The following is a 15407-nucleotide window of genomic DNA, read 5'->3' as shown; positions in this document are numbered from 1 at the left end:
GTCATTAGAATCAGCCTCTCTCCTAGACAGAATGAGAGCCCACAGTACATTCTTATTCAGATTCTGCTGGTTCTAGACTCTTAATGGACCCCACCCGTCTCTTATGACAGCATCAACTAGGCATGTGACACTTAGGTTACAGATGATGTATTTTACTCTGATGAAATCTGGGAGCCACCTTGATCTCTGTAACACATTTACAGATCATCTCATAGGGTGACTTTCTTTTCTTTTATTTCTTTCTTTCTTTTTTTTGGGGGGGGGAATAAATTTTGTTCCAAGTTCTATGAGGGTTCTTGTCTTACATTTTCCAGGTTTCTGACTTCCAGCTCAGGCATGTAGGGGACAACTGAACTGTGGTAGTTTATATTTTTACAGACACCCAGAGTTCTTTGTGCAAGTGTGGATCTATACCCTCCATCAAGGAGTCTAAAGGCAGAACACTGCGTTTTACTCAATGGGAGATCTCAAAGCCCTTAACAAACTAAAGCAAAAAACGAGATTGTATGAATATTCATACCTTTGTGAACGCGTGGGAGCTGCACGGTCGGTCTGGGTGGCTATGCAAGCAAGTACAGACACCCCAGGCTCAGAGAGCTCCTCATTCTTTCTGCCTATCAGCTCTGCCTCTGAAATTCTGGTTTTGTATAGGAAGCTCTCTGTAAGCATATAGCCTGTTGACTTTCATTTTCCCAGATGCTTTCGGCACCAGAGGCATCTGTGTTCTCTCTGGAGTCTAGGTCTTGTCCTTAGGTGAAGAGGAAGGGTGGGGGGCGGACAGGGTCCCCCATCTAACCTCCGTCGCTGAGAATGGGAACGTGACTCACCGGTTCAGTCTGCCCGGAGGTTTCTGTTAAAGGTCTCCGCGCTCCTCACCTAGATAACGGCACCCGGGTTTTTCTGGCTTCCTGCAGGTGGGCATGCTCCCTCCGCAGAGACCAGGAGTGACCTCGGGCTGCCGGATTTGCCCTTCATGACACCTACGTCCTCTCCCCACTTTCCTCTATCTTCTTTCCAACCTCCCCAGACTGAGGACCCCCAGACACCTCCCTCAGGCCCGCGCCCTGCTTCTCACACCGTAACTCAGGGGACCAAATTTGGTGTGGGAGAAGCCTGGCGGTTCTAAAGCCCACGGACTCGAGGGCTGCAGCCGCGGGGCTTTGGGGAGCCCCGCCCCCGCCCGCGGGCCCGGCCCGGCCCGGCCCGCCCCCTCCGCCCCTCCCACGTACGTCACGTCCGGCCCAGCCCCTGCCAGCCCTCCGCCCTCCGCCCTCCGCTCTCCTCTCGCTCGCCGTTAGGGAGGCTCAGCGCCTCAGCTACAGCCTCCGTCTCCGCTCCCGCCCCATCCTCCGTGTCTCTGCCGCCGCCACCGCCGGGGGCATCCGGGGGTCGCCTAACGGGCTGGCCCTGCGCCACAGTCGTCGCTTCAGCCTTCCGCCAGTGGCGGCCACAAGAAGAAGCTCGCTGGCCGCGGAGCCACTTGGGGCCTCAGTTCTCGCCCTCTTTCAGTTGCCGCGGGTTCTGGAGAAGCGGCCGCGGCCGGGGAACTGGGCGTCGAGGTTCCAACGGTAGGTGAACGGGCGGGTACCCGTATCTGCGCATGCGCTGGTCCCAGTAGCCGCGGCCCTCCCCCTTCTGCCTTCCCCCAGCTCCGTGTCCCACCCGCACCGGGTTCAAGGGCTTTTCACCTCGGGGTGCGGGGGATCCCGGGCAGTGCCGTTGCAGGTGCGGCATTCCATAGAGAGGGCCCCCTTTCTCCTAGAGCAAGAGAAGGTGAAGATGTGCCCCTGGCAGCCAGGGGGTGTGGCAGTCTTCGATTTTTCAGCCGCTGCAGTGCGCGTGAGCGGGTGTGCCTTCTCACCTAGCTCCCCCAAAGTAGAAGGCACAGCTCCCCACCCTTGTTTGCTAGCCTTCCCTGCACACCGGACCTGCGCCGCCTCCCTGCCCTTTTCCTTAAAGCTGGGCAGTGAAGTTGATGCAGAAAAAAAAAAGTGTGGTTTAATCCGGGCTCAACTGCGCCCCTTTTTAAGATCACGTGAGATGAGTGGTTGCTGACTTCCTTAGATCGTTCAGAGAATATAGCCAAAATTGGGCTGTTGGTGCACTGGGGACTTGTCTAGAATGCATTCTGCATAGGCCAGGCTAGAGAGGGTACAGCGCTGTTTCAGATGAGGCGCCTGGCTTCCGAGATACGGTATTAGTAAATTGAATCAGTTGGCACACTTGCCCAGTGGGAAGTTGGTAAACTTCAATTAAAAATCAATTAAAAATCAAACTGACTTTTAGAAAGGCATTTCGTTCGGCTCCCCATTATGCCGTCTAATCAATGAAAAAAGTACCTAAGATTGGGCACTTACCTTATTTTCAAGTTGATGATAATCTAAAAATGGCAACCGGAACCACAGTAATGCAGATTATGAACATTAAATAGCTGAGATGCACTTACTTTTAAAAGTGGGCATTAAAGGATGGTTTTGAATTATTGACTTTCTGGGTTAATGTGAGGCTGTGTCTTCAACTTTCCTTTTTGTAACCTTGCATGCAATACGTGTTGGCCTGGGTGTCTCTCAGGTACTGTGCATTTAGTAAGTGCGTACTAGCTGAATGGAATTGAATAAACTGGTTATTATTTGTATATCTATCGGGAGCTCCTTCTTACTTTCTTAATCTCTGCTGCTTTTAAAATTTGGGCAGTATTTTTAACAGTTTTAATTGTGTTACCAGTTAGGGATCTGGAACGCATCTTAAATGCTTGGAAAGATGTAGAAAGGCTTATCAGTGTCATAAAATTCTTCCTTAGGTGAAGTAAATGTTACATTGTGTGTGTGTTTTTAACTGTATATGTAGTGTTTTATTTATTAATATGAGTGTATAGAATTCTGTTATTTTCTCTATCTTTAAAATTTATATTTATTTCAAAAATTAATAGGCAATATTTAGAGAAGTTTTAGGTTCACAAAAAAATTAATCAGAAAGTACAGAGTTGCTACATATCTCCTCCCTCCCTGCATGCAGTTTTCCCTTTTTTTATATCTTGTATTAGTATGAAGTGTGTTTTTATTAGAATGCCATTGTTTTAGGACAGAGAAAATGACTGAAATGGATATATTGTGACTTGTCAGTTTTTCCCCATCAATAAAATGACAGCTACTTTTATTATCATTTCTGAATAACCTTAGTCTATGCATGGCTCCCCTTTGTTGTACCCTGACTTTAGTATTGGGAAACATAATAGGATAAATTGTAGCTATACTTTGAAAAAAATTGTGATAAATATACATAACGTAAAATTTACCATTTTAACCATTTTTAAGTGTACAATTCAGTGGCATTAAGTACATTCACAGTGTTGTGCAACCATTGCCACTGTCCATTTCCAGAACTTTTTCATCATCCCAAACAGAAACTCTTAGACAGCAATTCCCCATTCCCTGTTGCTCCTAGCTCGTGGTAACCTCTATTCTACATTCTGTCTCTATAATTTGCCTATTCTAGGTACCTCATATAGGTGGAATCATATAGCATTTGTCCTTTTGTGTTTGGCATATTTCATTTAGTTCATTTTCAGGGTTCATTCATATTGTAGCGTGTATCAGAATTTCCTTCCTTTTTAAGATTGAATAATATATTCCATTGTGTGTATATACAACATTTAGTTTATCCGTTCATCTCTTGATGGACATTTGGATGTTTCCACATTTTGGCTTTTGTGAATAATGCTTCTATGAACTTTGGTGTACAGGTATCTGTTTGAGTCCTTGCTTTCGATTCTTTTGGGTATATACCTAGGAGTGGAATTGCTGGTAATTCTGTGCTTAACTTTTCGAGGAACATCTAAGCTGTTTTCCAGGTCTGCTGCACCATTTTACATTCCCATTAGCAATGCACAGGGGTTCCAGTTTCTCTACATCTCCCCAACAATTGTTACTTCCCTTTGTTTGTTGGTTTGTTTTTTTGGTTTGTTTGATAATAGGCATCCTAATGGGGGTGAACAGGTATCTCATTGTGGTTTTGATTTGCATGTCCCTAAGAGTGATGCTGCACATCTTTCATTTGTGTATCTTCTTTGGAGAAATGTCTGTTTAAGCCCTTTGCTCATTTTTTAAATTGGTTTTTGTTTCTTTGTTGTTGAATTACTTAAAAAAAAAAGTTACTTTAAAAAGTTATTCTGTACGTGCATTAAATCTTTTATCTGAAAACCTTAATGGTTCTTAAAATGAATGCAATACTGAAATTTAAAAAATAGAAATTGGGGTAAATTCCCTGGCGGTTCAGTGGTTAGGACTCTGCACTTCCACCACAGGGGGTATGGAACTACCCGCATGCCCCGCAGTGCGACTAAAAAAAAATTAAAATAAATAAATAAATAAATAAAATAAATAAATAAATAGAAATTGAAAATTTCTGTTTTACACATGGATAAACAAGAAAGAGATTTTACATCTGAAAAAGGTTTCCAATTATTTAGTAAGTCACACTATATTAAGTTCTCAATTAGGTATATATCAATACTGAGAACTTATTTCCATAACCTCAGCATTACAAAGGTGCATGCATTAAATGAAGATCCTGTCCTCACCAATGAGTAAGATTAATGCTCCTGAACTTTCCTTTGTTTATAAAGTATTTTGTTAACATGGCTAGGAGCAGAGGAGCGGATTACTGGATGGAGAAAAAGGAAGTGTAGTATATACACATGAACTTGACCTGAATCAGTGTTCCCCAAGTGGCACAGAAGGCCAGTATGTGAGGAGGTTCACTTTGGGGCCTTATAGAAGAGCCAATTTGATTGGACATGGAAATAATGAAGGATTTTTGGAATGGAATGTAATAAAGGCAGGTTTAATGCACCAACTCGTACTCACATGACATATTAATAGTAATGGCATTAAGAGTAACTCATTATCAGATTTATTTATTCATTCACTGGATATTTATTTTTCTCCTTATAAATGTTAGAGATACATGAAGGAGCAAAACCCAAGCAGTTACTTGGTGATGGTTGCATAACTGTAAATTTACTAGACATTAAATTATACACTTGAAAAGAGTGAATTTTATGATATGTAAATTATACCTTAATAAAGCTGCTTTAAAAAAAAAAATCCCACCAGTGGACTTTAAGGAACTTATACTCTGTTGGGAGAAAGAAACTTTAAACAAACACAGAAAGGACTATATAATAAAACTTGTGATGAATGTTTTCGAGCCAAGGAATAACATGTCCTAAGAAAAATTGACAGGGGATATCATTAGGTTGGATGGGTTGGAGAAGGCCCCTCCATGAATGGGACTTGAGTAAGAGTGGAAGATGAGTAGGAGGAAGTGAGGGGGAGAGTGTTTGAGGCAAATGAACCAGCACATATAAAAGTCTTAGGTTGAGGAAGATGCAGTGGCTTGACAAGATAATTTAATGAAATTTATTGGATTTCTACTAGAGAAGGAAATACCCTAAATCTTTTCAGACAGGTTTTTACCTAGCTTTAGTGTATATTTTCCTTTTCTTTTGTATATGATGTGTAATAATTCTTAAATTTTTGGTTTTAAACAGTTTTCAGAGAGATGTCTGGTTTCTATTATTGCCCTTTTCTGGAATAGAAAAATAGAAAAACTTGAGTTGTTTACTTATTCTTAAAATATGTATTTTTGCTTTTATGTATCAAGCTGCTGTTCCATGTAATTGAAAAGTAAAAGTAAAAATAAAACTGAAAAACACTTGTTGATTGACATAGTAGGTGCTTAATATTTGGGGGGAAGGGTGGGGGGAGGTCCTTTTTGGACACCAGTCATAGTGGATTAAAAATTTGGAAAGGTGAAGGAGCTCAAATTTAGGATCAGATAAGATGGGAGAATTTTTTTTAAATTAATTAATTAATTAATTTATGGCTGTGTTGGGTCTTCGTATCTGTGCGAGGGCTTTCTCTAGTTGTGGCAAGCGGGGGCCACTCTTCATCGCAGTACGTGGGCCTATCACTATCGCGGCCTCTCTTGTTGTGGAGCACAGGCTCCAGACGCGCAGGCTCAATAATTGTGGCTCACGGGCCCAGCTGCTCCGTGGCATGTGGGATCTTCCCAGACCAGGGCTCGAACCCGTGTCCCCTGCATTGGCAGGCAGATTCTCAACCAGTGCACCACCAGGGAAGCCCAAGATGAGAGAATTTTTATAGCAAAAGCAGACCATCTTGTGGTTCATTATAGAATCACTTTTGAAACTAATGATTTCAAAAGGTATATATTTTTTCTGTTAAGGAGTATTCTAGTGTTTGAATAATGATTTTTGATTAGCAAGTACAGAATATTTAAGTGTTTTATGAATCACCTTTACGAAGTATCGTTTCATACATTTCAGTGAAATTTCAAACAATATTTTCAGTTTTGGTTGTAGTCATTGTTGCCTGAAAGAGCATCAGCCTAAAGGGCAGCAGACTTAGAGTTCTGCTCACTAGTTTAGTGACCTACTCACTAGTTAAGTGACTTTAAACCAGTTTCTTCAGCTCTCTGAGATTTTTTTTTTTCTTTTCTGAGAAAAAGTGATAATCTGCCATGCTTATCTCACAGGGGATGGTTGTGAGGATTCAGTTGGATAGTGAACTAGAAAGTATATCAGAAATGATAGCATCATTTCAGATACTGGAGTTCTGCTGTTGTGTAGTGTTCACAACCCAGGAAATAAAGATGAAATCATAATTTTTGCTCTCAAAGTTTATAATCAAGTGGGAAAGACAGATACAAAAAATAAGTATAGTCAGTGCTTTTTTGTTCATATCCCAGGTTCCTTTCTTTTCCCCCCCAGAGCAGTTTTTACACAAGTCAGTGCAAAAAGAGAATGTTGTTCTCTCAAGGGACCCATTTGGCTAGAACAAGTTGTGGAATTACCTCCAATGGTAAAAAAGGAAAAAAAAAAAGAAAAAAAAGTGTATTGTAGTTTTGTATTAAAAAGCAATAAGAAATGATATGCTAGTCTTCTTAAGACTGTAATCATTAGTGGGCCCTAGGTGAGCATGTTTTCAATGGAGAAACATGAAAGGTGAAAAGTTACCAGAATAGAGGAGTCTTGAAGAGTGAACATTTGTCAAAATTGAGATTATATGCATGCATATAATTGACTGGAATATGTGCTGTCTTTACGTATATATGCTTTCTCAGGTATTTTGTGTCGCCCTCTAAATTGTAGAGCTGTTTTTTTGTGGGGGGCCAGTCATTGTGTTGGTACTTAGTGGAAAGAGCTAATTTAACACATAACTCACTTTGACTTAATAGAAGATCATGCTAAAGTAGTGACCAGTGACCTTAGAGTGAATGTGGGGTAAAGGAACCTGTTGGGAGCCAGCTTGCTCCAGCACATCACAGGCTTACCCTTTCATCAGGAGACAGCATTTAAAGTGTCACCTTTTCTCATACTTTCATGAGTAAGATTAAACATCTCTCTACCACTCTTACCTGTTTTTCATGCACTGATATGTGAACCTTCAAAAACTCTAGATCTCACCGATAAATATCTCAGAAGGTCATCCTTCATCCTTTGGGGAAGTTTATCTACCTTGGAGACTAACTTCAGGTACCTATGGTTTCCTTGGCTTTTTGAATCAGAATTGTGGCTGATTTACAAGTAAATGTGAGAGGAAGTCTTTTTGCCTTTGTAATACTGCTCATTTTATTGTTCTGGTTTCTTAAGACTTAAATTACTGTCATTAGAAAGATTTGCAGTTAGATCCAGCAGCACATTCTAGCATCACCATTTACAAATTTTGAAGTTTAGCTCAGTGACATGAGGCTCACAGTACATGTAAAAGGGGAATAGTGCCTGCCTCATAGCATTCTTCTAGGTATGAGAAATAACTTGTGAAGTGCTTATAGATATTCCATAAATCATAGTTCCTTTCCGTAATTTTTTAAAAATTATAGTTGATTTACAATATGATTAGTTTTTAATATTATTTACAGTATTATTATTATTATACATTTCAGATGTACAACATAGTGTTTCAATATTTTTATAGATTATACTCCATTTAAAGTTGTTATAGGGGCTTCCCTGGTGGCGCAGTGGTTAAGAATCTGCCGCCTGCTAATGCAGGGGACATGGGTTCGAGCCCTGGTCCGGGAAGATCCCACATGCCGCAGAGCAACTAAGCCCATGCGCCACAACTAATGAGCCTACGCTCTAGACCCCATGAGCCACAACTACTGAGCCCACGTGCTGCAACTACTGAAGCCCGCGTGCCTAGAGACTGTGATCCGCAACAAGAGAAGCCACTGCAGTGAGAAGCCCGCGCACCGCAATGAAGAGTAGCCCCAGCTTCAAGCAACCAGAGAAAGCATGCGGGCAGCAATGAAGACCCAATGCAGCCAAAAATAAATAAATAAAGTTGTTATAAAGTGATTTCCTGTCTTGATTTGATTATTTTTGGTTATTGCTGGGAGTAGATATGGCAGCCACTTTTGATGTTTTTTGTTTTTTTAAAACATCTCTATTGGAATATAATTGCTTTACAATGTTGTGTTAGTTTCTGCTGTATAACAAAGTGAATCCGCTATACATATACATATATCCCCATATCCCCTCCCTCTTGCATCTCCCTCCCACTCTCCCTATCCCACCCCTCTAGGTGGTCACAAAGCACGGAGCTGATCTCCCTGTGCTATGCGGCTGCTTCCCATTAGCTAGCTATTTTACATTTGGTAGTGTATATATGTACCATGTATACATAGAAGTGTATTTATTTAGTTTTTAATCACTTAAGGAGGTGTTCTCCTCTTGTTAATCTTCTTAAATTTGAATAGTCAGTATTATTTGCTTCTTATTTATGTCTTTATTCAACATATATTTAATTAATTTATTTATTTTGTTGCACCAGGTCTTAGTTGCGACAGGTGGGCTCCTTAGTTGCGGCATGCATGTGGGATCTAACCCAGGCCCCCTGCATTGGGAGCACAGTGTCTTAACCACTGTGCCACCAGGGAAGTCCCTCAACATATATTTTAAACATTAAATTATGTGTTAAGGATTGAGGCAATACAAAGATGATACAGAGGTGATACAAAGATGAAATGACAGGGTTCCTACCTACAAGGATCCTCTCTTTTGAAAAAGAGATAGACATATTTTTAGATTCTATGGGATGTTTGCTAAAAAGGTAAGAGATACCCTAGGAGCAAAAGGAAGGAGAACTGTCTGCTTCAGGAAGTCAGGGAAGGTTTGACAGAGGAAGCTGGAGTTGAGACTTGATGGTGGATGGAAGTTTGGTGAACAAGATGGAATTGGTCATGGTGTTGAGTTAGGGCTCCAAGACAGAAAACAATGTGCACAGCTTGGGAGATGTGGATTGTGAATTTCAAGTAGTTAAGTATTCTTGGAGAGTAGAGTGAGGTGTAAGAGTGACAGGAAAGAAGATTTTACTGGTAGGTGAAGTACTTGTACACCACGTAATAGAATTTGCAGTTTACTGTGTACGTCAGAGGTTCTTAAAACTTTGTATGTATTATAATCACCCAAAGAGCTTATTAAACATACAGAGAGCCCAGACCAGGCTCTCATGGATGCTAGATTGGGGCTGTGGCTGTATATTGAACAAAACTTTCCCCATCCCCAGATGAAATTAGGAAACCAGTGCTATAGGTCACTGGTCTCAAAAGTGAGGTGCTGGCACTTTGAATGGGCAGGATGACCTATTAAAATGTGTGTGTAGGTGGAGGAGTAAAATTTATGTTTCTACTTATTTTTTATTTTATTTATTTATTTATTTTTGGCTGAGTTGGGTCTTTGTTGCTGCGCGCGGGCTTTCTCTAGTTCCGGCGAGTGGGGGCTACTCTTCGTTGCGGTGCGCAGGCTTCTCATTGCAGTGGCTTCTGTTGTTGCGGAGCACGGGCTCTAGGCGTGCGGGCTTCAGTAGTTGTGGCTTACGGGCTCTAGAGCACAGGCTCAGTAGTTGTGGTGCACGGGCTTAGTTGCTCCGCAGCATGTGGGATCTTCCTGGACCAGGGCTCGAACCTGTGTCCCCTGCATTGGCAGGCGGATTCTTAACCATTGTGCCACCAGGGAAGCCCTGTTTCTATTTATTTTTAATGTTCAATTTTTTTTTTCTTTTGCCACGCCATGAGGCATGTGGGATCTTAGTTCTCCAACCAGGGATCCAACCCGTGCCCCTTGCAGTGGAGCCCTAATCACTGGACTGCCAGGGAATTGTTTAAATGTTATTTTTCTGTATGTTTATTACGTGCATAATATACTAAGGTATTCATTATTCTACTTTAGAAATACACATACATGCATGAGAGGTATGCGCATAATCTTTTTCCTGTTCAAAAAATTTAGAGCCCAGGGCTCCAGGCATTGGAAAACAGTTGAGGAATTTTGTGCAGGGGAATTCAGGTTAGATTTGATGAGGATATCAGTGAGGAGAATAGATGAAGGGACTTAGTTACAGGGGATTTTATCTCCCTTTGGCTTTATTACTTTTGTTTTGCTTTGAAAGCTTGAAATCATGGGGGTTTATAAAATAATTGACTGTGGCCATGAAACCCTTGCCTGAATACTTTGCATAAAAGAGGGATAAGTGAGCTGTCTCAAGGTGAAATGTTTTGTTTAGTGAGTTGTAATCTGTAAAATATATGTGCTGTATCTAGTACCATGATTTGGGGAGTGTAGTTATACAAAATATACTTGATTCATTGCTCATTGTAGTTTTGTGGAATCACCATGGAGGAGGATTGTTCCCTCAACAAGTATGTTAAAGTGCACACAGGTGAACAAATCCTCAGGCACAGGGGTAATAATTGTTCCGATAAATACTTTATAATCTTTTTTTGTTTTTTAAGGCAAAGAAATTCCTCACCTTTTGAGTATTAGAGCTCTCTTTAAAAACTTTCTAGTCCTGGGACCTCCCTGGTGGCGCAGTGGTTAAGAATCCACCTGCCAATGCAGGGGACATGGGTTCGAGCCCTGCTCTGGGAAGATCCCACATGCCGCGGAGCAACTAGGCCTGTGCGCCACAACTAACTGTGCCTGCGCTCTAGAGCCCGCGAGCCACAACTGCTGAGCCCACATGCCACAACTACTGAAGCCCGCGTGCCCTACAGCCTGTGCTCCACAACAAGAGAAACCACCACAAGGAGAAGCCCGCGCACTGCAACGAAGAGTGGCCCCCACTCGCTGCAACTAGAGAGGGCCCGTGTGCAGCAATGAAGACCAAACGCAGCCATAAATACATACACACATATATACATACATACATACCAACGCAGCCATAAATACCTACATACATACATACATACATAAATACCAATGCAGCCATAAATACATACATACATACATACATAAATAAGCAAACAAGCAAGCAAACTTTCTAGTCCTGAATTCTCCTTTAGTTAGATATACTTTGATAAATTACTTAAGGGCAAAGTCAATATGAATTTATTTATTTTTTAACTTTTAATTTTATGTTGGAGTATAGTTGATTAACACTTGAGTCAGTTTCAGGTGTACAGCAAAGTGATTCACTTACACATATACATGTAACTATTCTTTTTCAAATGAATTTAATAGTAGATTTAAATGACTTGGTATTTTCCTGATCAGAGTAGCATCTATAGACATTTGACAGATAAGTTTATATGCTGTTGAGATGTTTAACTTTTCTGTTTGCTTGGTACTGTTAAGGATTCAGACAGATTGATGCCTTGTCAGTTTCTCAGGCCAGGAGGGAACCACAGATTTAGCATACTGGCAAATTTTGTAGTACCATCCTTGTTCAGTCAGAATGAAAGAAGTGCCTTTTCCTTTGTTTGATAAATTGCTTAGAGCTTACTAATGAAAAGATGAATGTATGGAGCAGGGGTACATTATCTCTGTTCCCAAAGTTTACCATCTTTATTGAGACTCAGCTCCCTCTTGGCTTTTCCCTCTTTTTGTACTAGTGATAGCACTTTTTTAGGTTTTGTTTTGTTTTAGCAATTTTTTAAAAAGTATTTATTTGGCTGTGCTGGGTCTTAGTTGCGGCATGTGAACTCTTAGTTGTGGCATGTGAACTCTTAGTTGCAGCCTGTGGGATCTAGTTCCCTGACCGGGGATCGAACCCAGGCCCCAGCATTGGGAGTGCGGCGTCTTAGCCACTGGACTACCAGGGAAGTCCTGTTTTAGCAATTATTGAAGATGATTGAGGTAGCTCTTTTAAACTTTTCTGTGTGAATTGTATCCCTATTTTGTCAAAAGCATTTTGGGCAAAAGTGACTTTTCTTTTTCCTTTCTATTCAGTTTGAAGGTAGAACATTTTTACATGAAAGTGATAATTTATTTTTGCAGATACCCCTCTTAACCACAGGTTGTTTTATTTGTAAAATGATGAAAGTTTATTAGTATATTGCAGATCTACTCTTATTACCATTATACTGTTTTGTAAAATTATTTGCTCTGAAAAGACTTTCAACTAGTGTTAAAATTTATAAAGTCTTCAGCGTTTTATCCCTTTTTTTTTTTTTTTAGTTATGCTCTATAGAAATTGTAGTAATTTCTGGATGTGCTAGATAGCATAGAAGGGCCAAACAGGATTGGTTCTTGAAATGTGGTTAAAAAAATATTATATTTTTGGGGACTTCCCTGGTGGTCCAGTGGCTAAGACTCCGCCTTCCAATGCAGGGGGCCTGGGTTTGATCCCGGGTCAGGGAACTAGATCCCACGTGCTGCAACTAAAGATCCTGCGTGCTGCAACTAAAAGATCCCGTGTGTGGCAAATAAATCCCGTGTACTGCAACTATAAATAAATAAATAATTAGTTTAAAAAACCACAACAAATACATTTAAAAAAAAAAGAAATATTTTATTTTCCTTTTGTGGATGGAAAAGCATATTTTAAAATGTCATATTTTATAATAAAAGTTTAATATTCAATAGTTAATATATTAAAATGATGCTATGCCTTTATTCATGTGAGTTTTCTCTTTTTAATTTTTCCTGCTTTATTGAAGTGTAATTTATATACAATCACATTCACCAATTTAAAATGTTTAGTTTAATAAGTTCTGACAAATGTATTAAGCATGTAACCACCACTACCACAATCATGACATAGAACATTTCCATCACCCCCAAAAGTTCTCAGTGCTTTTTAATTTTCTCATCAGTGAAATGAATATAATGAAAGTATGTACTTCCATAGGATTGTTGTAAGGATTAAATGAATTAATATATTTGAAGCCCTTAAGGTAGTTCCTGGCTCAGTAATAGCTCAGTTAATGCTATCTGCTGTTATCCGTGGTATTGATGTTGGTGTTACATCCTTTAAAAAAAACTGTCACTACTAATTTTATTAGAAACTTAAGACTTTTCTTTTTAAACACATTTTAAAATTTATTTTATTTATTTGTTTTTGGCTGCGTAGGGTCTTCGTTGCTGCATGTGGGCTTTCTCTAGTTGCAGTGAGTGGGGGCTACTCTTCGTTGCGGTGCGCGGGCTTCTCACTGCTGTGGCTTCTCTTGTTGTGGAGCACGGGCCCTAGAGTGCAAGGGCTTCAGTAGTTGTGGTGCGTGGGCTCAGTAGTTGTGGCTCACAGGCTCTAGAGTGCAGGCTCAGTAGTTGTGGCGCACGGGCTTAGTTGCTCCGCGGCACGTGGGATCTTCTGGAATTAGGACTCGAACCCGTGTCCCCTGCATTGGCAGGCAGATTCTTAACCACTGCACCACCAGGAAGTCCTGATACTTAAGACTTAAAGATTCTTTGCTGTTAAGAAAGGTGTGTTTGTTGCTGTCATGTATATCAGCGGTCCCCAACCTTTTTGGCACCAGGGACCAGTTTCGTGGAAGACAGTTTTTCCACGGTGCAGGGGTGGGGATGGTTCAGGAGGTAATGTGAGTAATGGGGAGCAGTGGGGAGCGGCAGATGAAGCTTCGCTCGCTCGACTGCCACTCACCTCCTGCTGTGTGGCCCGGTTCCTAACCAGGGTTGGGGACCCCTGATATATATGTGTATGTAACCATATGTATATGAATAGAGTGTAGAAGTATTTTGAGCCTTCGCAGAACTCAGGTTGATAGCTAGTATATGAAGGTACACTTTCCTGAATGTACCCATTAGTCAGCTTATTGATAATTGGTATTTAATTGCATTATTTTTTATCACTCTTGTCTCATGGTAAAGTATGTGATATAAAATTCAAAATGGTTTCTTATTTGTTGTCAGTACCACCATGCTAGGCAACTGTCACTTGTATTTAAAATGATTTTGCTGTTTTGATTTATAATAAAATTATGCTTTCAGAAATCCTTGGTTATTTTGAAAGTCTGCACATTGTATTCTCTTGTGTCAAGCCTTTAATTAACTGCTTTGTTTGCATTTTATTGACTGTATCTGTTCAGACATTTCATCAGATCTCTTTGGCATATTTTTCTGTGGTACCTGACCTGCTGCTATTTTCTTTTCCATTTTTCTTTTCTTCAAAAACGGGATATTGTAGTTTAGATGTTGCATTAGTTTTCTAGGGCTTCCGTGATAAATTACTAAAAATGGGGTGACTCTAGAATAGTAGAAAAATTTCTCTCACAGATCAGGGGGCCAGGAGTCTAAACTCAAGGTGTGGGCAGGGCCATGTTCCCTCTGAAGGAAGAATTCTTCCTTGCCTCTTCCATCTTTTGGTGGCTCCTGGCATTTCTTGTCTTTTGACAGCATAACTCAATTTCCGCCTTTGTCTTCACGTGGCCTTCCTCCCCTCTGTGTGTCTCTGTGTGTCCTGTCTCCTTCTTATAAGCACACTAGTGATTGGATTAAGGACTCCCCTAAATCAAGGTGATTTCATCTTGATATCCTTAACTAATTACATTTGCAAAGATCCTGTTTTCAAATAAGGTCACATTTTGATGTTCCAGGTGGACATGAGTTTTGGGGAGACACTTCAACCTAGTACACATATAAAGGAAATATTTACATGATTTAAGCTCTGAAAAGGGACAGGAAGCAGTACTAAATCATGTCAGAAACAACTTTGCATTTTGCAGGAATGTTATTTTGGGCCACTCTAGTCTGAATGCCTTCAGCAGTGTTCTCTGGATAGAGGTCTGAAGTGAATAGTCGTTGGCTGCTAGGGCTCGGAACATAGGCATGCTTTAAAAGTGCCTTTTAGCAAAATAACAACAACAACAACAACAAAACAAACAAAACAAAACAAAAGTACCTTTTAGCAGGCTATGAATGAATGACCTCCTAAAATATGTATGACTCTGGTCAGTTTGAGAGATAAAATGTGAGAGTCTGTGGTACTTTAAATCGTCAGAATTTACACGGAGTGATAGTATAGTATAGTAATAAAGAGCAAGGACTAGGAGTTACACTCCCTGGATTCAGATTCTGCCTCTGACCCGTATTAGCTGGGTGGATTGTGGTTAAATTGTTGAGCCTCTATGCAGTGTCTCATTAAAAT

General features: G+C 40.7%; 1 protein-coding gene across 14 annotated transcripts in view; it reads left to right on the top strand.

Moving 5' to 3' along the window:
- Positions 1-1252: 1252 nt before the first annotated feature.
- Positions 1253-15407, top strand: part of FAM13B (family with sequence similarity 13 member B) — a 109333-nt gene continuing 95178 nt past the window's right edge. For all 14 annotated transcript variants that reach the window (XM_059917174.1, XM_059917175.1, XM_059917173.1 and 11 more), the window contains exon 1: positions 1253-1568. The gene's annotated coding sequence lies outside the window, so the exon portion shown is untranslated. The remainder of the gene's footprint in view (positions 1569-15407) is intronic.

This window comes from Balaenoptera ricei, chromosome 3 (genome assembly GCF_028023285.1).
Source record: "Balaenoptera ricei isolate mBalRic1 chromosome 3, mBalRic1.hap2, whole genome shotgun sequence".
Taxonomy (NCBI): domain Eukaryota; kingdom Metazoa; phylum Chordata; class Mammalia; order Artiodactyla; family Balaenopteridae; genus Balaenoptera; species Balaenoptera ricei.
This window is presented reverse-complemented; position numbering and strand designations above follow the sequence as displayed.